At 41.8% G+C, this 4456-nt stretch overlaps 1 long non-coding RNA gene across 1 annotated transcript in view; it reads left to right on the top strand.

The window, feature by feature from the left end:
* The window catches only part of LOC116078155, an 87051-nt gene that overhangs the window by 67134 nt on the left and 15461 nt on the right, over positions 1 to 4456 (top strand). Inside the window, exon 3 of the long non-coding RNA XR_004113438.1 lies at positions 1461 to 1621. This is a non-coding gene — a long non-coding RNA (uncharacterized LOC116078155). The remainder of the gene's footprint in view (positions 1 to 1460; positions 1622 to 4456) is intronic.

Here is a 4456-nt window from a genome sequence, read left to right on the forward strand (position 1 = left end):
TCACACCAGTCAGAATGGCTAGGATAAAAAACTCAGGTGACAGCAGATGCTGGAGAGGTTGTAGAGAAGGAGGAATAATCCTTCATTGCTGGTGGGATTGCAAGCTGGTACAACCACTCTGGAAATCAGTTTGACAGTTCCTCCAGAAATTGGACATAATTCTACAAGAGGACTGAGCTATAGCACTCCTGGGCATATACCCAGAAGATCCAACATGTAATAAGGACACATGCTCTACCATGTTCAGAGCAGCCTTATTTATAATAGCCAGAACCTGGAAACAACCCAGATGTCCCTCAACAGAGGAATGGATACAGAAATTATGGTACATACACACAATAGAGTACTACTCAGCTATTAAAAACAATAAATTTATGAAATTCTTAGGGAAATGGATGGACCTGGAGAATATCATCCTGAGTGAGGTAACCCAATCACAAAAGAACACACATGGTATGCACTCTCTGATAAGTGGTTATTAGCCCAGAAGTTCAGAATACTTGAAGTACAATCTACAAACCACAAAAAACTCAAGAAGAATGAAGACTAAAATGTGGACATTTCATTCCTTCTTAAAAGGGGGAACAAAATACCCATGGAAGGTGTTGCAGAGACTAACTATGGAGCAGAGAGTGAATGTAGGGCACTCTAGCTTGATATAGCTGTTTCCTGAGAGGCTCTAACAGTACCCAACTACTACAAAACTAGAGGCTCACAGCCATCCATTGAACTGAGTACAGGGTCCCCAATGAAATAGTTAAAGAAAGTACCCAAGGAGCTGAAGGGTTTGAAGCCCCTTAGAAAAAACAGCAATATGACCTAACTAGTACCCTCAGGGCACCCAGGGACTAAACCACCAACCAAGGAGTACACATGGTGGGACTGATGGCTCTGGCAGCATGTGTATAGTGGATGGCCAAGTCAGTCATCAATGGGAGGAGAGGCCCTTGGCTCTGTGAAGGTTCTGTGCCCCAGTGTGAGGGAATGCCAGGGCCAGTAAATGGGAGAGGGTGGGGTAGCAAGCAGGGGGAAGGAAGAGGGAACAGGGGTTTGCTCTTGTATTTTTTTTTTTTTGGAGGGGAAACTGGGAAAGGAGAAATTATATGATATGTAAATAAAGAAAATATCTAGTAAAAAGAAAGAAACTTGTGTGGGCTCTTGCCCCCTTTTGCCTCAAGAGTCGAAAGCAAAACGAAACTGCCCTCAGATCCAGGACTGCGGATGCCTCCTGTAGAGAGAATGCTTGACTACCTCAAATCAAAGTCTTTCGCCCTTGTCTTTGAAGTACCTTTTCCTCCGGTCTCATGTTTATGTTAAATGGCTTGGATTCGGGTTGCATTTGGTTTTGATATTGCCTCTGATTATTTAAACTGAGTGTTCCAGTAAATGCATGCACCTCTCTTGATACAGCTACCTGGTGTCTGTGTGTTTATTTCTCTCTTACCCACTTGTCATTACAGGTATCCACAAATAATCTCAGTCCGAGAACACCCAACAGAATGGAGGGTCCGCGAGCCAGCCGGACCTACTACAAACTTGGAAAAAAATAAAGAGCAAGAGTGCTAATATGAAAAAAAAAATACTTCACTCCACACAAATACAAGAAGTAGAAAGGTTCATGGTAAGTCAATGTTCATCTACTCAATGCATAGATGAATCCATGCCCAATCTCGACCTTGCAGAGATGATCTCATCTACAAAGCTCATTCCAAAGAAACAGGTTGTCCAGTTACAAAAGTTGCAGAGAGAGAAAGAGAGGAAAAAACCCAATGATGTTTTGGGTAATTTTATGAGTGTTAAGTTGGGTGAAATCCATAGTGAGTTGTATAGGGGTACTTACTGGTGGATCACTGGCTGAATATTAAATATACATGGAATTTCTTGCTTCTTATCATAGAACTCCCCAGAATCACACATTGTCTCAATGCCTATGCTGTGTTGTATGAGGCCACCTTTCCTTTTCCCACAAGTTGTCTCAGAGTGATGAAAGGAAATTTTAACAAAATGTGTAATTCTATGCACATTGAATTAAACTAATAAGAGATTAATTACCCGCTACTGCCTAATTAATTTTTATGATTTGGCCTTTGTTATTGTCTGACAAAAAGAACTTGAATCTTCAGAAAGGTGTGTGTAGCCCTGGGGACATTATTACTCATATTTGACGTTTGGAATTGAACAGTTCAGCAGATAATTCTACCTACACTAGGTTTTGTGTGAATACCAACCAAAGCATACTGTTGTCTACCAAATTAAATAACTATTTTCTTTATTTTTACTATTGTCTACCAAATTAAATAACTATTTTCTTTATTTTAATTAGCAACACTTTTTAACACTATTTAAATAGCACGCTTCATTATGACTTTTTTTAAATCATACCTCTTTTTATTCTCTTATGATCAAATGTATAGTTTCCTAGTCTATTTCTAATTTGGCCCTGCCATGGGCCAGCCCAGTCAAGGTCCCTCAACCCTCGGGAGAAATCAGGGTCCTGGTACTCAGGCAGGCAAGAAGTCCGTGAAAATGACACACAGACACAAGGGAGTGTTGAATCTGAGTGCATTTTCTCAAAGTAAGCATCAGACTTTTATGGTCATTACAAAAGAAAAAGAAGAATCAGGCAGCATAATAGTCAAGGTACCTCAAGGTCATCTGAAGCACAATGGTTCTATAGAAAAGTATATACATGTAAATTGACAGGAACTAAGCAGTGGTTACAACTGAAAGAAAGTCAGCTTTATCTAAGGTTGTCTTAATCTTAGAAGCCAGGTGAAAATAGTTTCCATTCAGTCTATTGTATAGCCCACAACCAGCTGGTCCTTAGTAAACACCCACTATGCTAATCCTTTAGGCTAGCAGAAGTATGCCCCAGGGTCCCATTGTTGTTAACCTTACCAAGAAAAAAAACAATCTAATTCCTGGGAGTGACTCAGCTGCAACTCTAATGTGGTCTGCCATCAGGGACTGTAATGGGGATTCTTAGTTGAACTTGCCCTGGGATAATTAACTCTTATTCAGTAAACGCCAATGCCCAACCTCCTTCACTATCTCCCTAACAATGCTGGAGGCAATAAGCCTGAATGGGTAACATTCTTTACAAAATTCCAAGCCTAAAATTGGCTCTGCATTGACTAGGATTGATCGGTTGGAACATTGGTTGGGGGCCAGAAAACAATGTCCAATTTAGCTTATCTATTAGTCAAATCATTCCATGAGGGCAACTTTATACCTAATAATAAATTGATACAGAAAGAAAGCACTCGAGACCCTCCATTGACTATCACAAGGACACATCTGGACCACTTCCGAGGTAGGATGTCAAAGGCCTCCAGGAGACTAGCTTCTTTGAAAATTTTCGCCTCAAGGACTGCTGTCACACAGACTCCACTGGAGTGGGTGTGGCATGGCCCCACATAAATATAGATACAAACTAGAGACAATGCTCTAAGCTGCCTTCAGAGATGCTTCTTACTGTAGCAGTCAGCAGTAAATGCTGATACTCATAACTGATCAAAGTGTTAAGAAGGACAGTTGGGGGCTGGAGAGATGGCTCAGCAGTTAAGAGTACTGACTGCTCTTCCAGAGGTCCTGAGTTCAAATCCCAGCAAACACATGGTGGCTCACAACCATCTGTAATGAGATCTGTTGCCCTCTTCTGGAGTGTCTGAAGACAGCCACAGTGTATTTATATATAATAAATAAATAAATCTTAAAAAAAAAAACCAACAGAAAACAAAAACAAAAAAAGAAGGATGGTGGATTGCTCAGCAGGGTACCATCTACATCACCCCTTTGAAGACTCAGGAAACATCATGTCAGAGGGAGCAGAGAGCATAGAAGAGGCCACAGAAGGGAAGTGTGTTACCAAAGGCATCTTCTAGACATGACAAGGACACCTGGACTGACGAAGTCACGGCAGCTGTGATTTTCTAAACATGATTTGCACAGCACTGTGCCCAGTAGCATTTCATCAAGGAAGGGGGAGGGCTTAGAGGCTCCTACTCCTTGCTCAATGTTGCATTTGGATTTGTCTTCTTTTTAATTTTATACATCCTTTTAAAATTTATTTTTATTATTTTATTACCCAATCTCTGCCCCAACCCAGGCCCTCCTCTCACAAGAGTCCCTCCCCACATTCCCCTTCCCTTCTCCTCTGAGAAGTTGGAGCCTTCCTTGGGTATCCTCCCACCCTGGCACAACAAATCTCTGCAGGGTTAAGTGCATCCTCTCCCACTGAAGCCAGACAGGGCAGACCTGTTGAGGAGTAGATACGATCTGAAAGACCACCAGAACTGGGGAGATCCTTACTCAAGTCTCAGGATGACACGACCACCCAATGACTCATGAGAGACCAAACTTGCTGCAATCACATGAGGTTTATTGGGAATACCAGTACCGGGGTCGATCTCGTGACCATGCTGGCCAGAGTTCGACCCAGAACACAAGAAGTGTG

The sequence above is a fragment of the Mastomys coucha genome, unplaced genomic scaffold (assembly GCF_008632895.1).
Source record: "Mastomys coucha isolate ucsf_1 unplaced genomic scaffold, UCSF_Mcou_1 pScaffold11, whole genome shotgun sequence".
NCBI classification, from domain to species: Eukaryota; Metazoa; Chordata; class Mammalia; order Rodentia; family Muridae; genus Mastomys; species Mastomys coucha.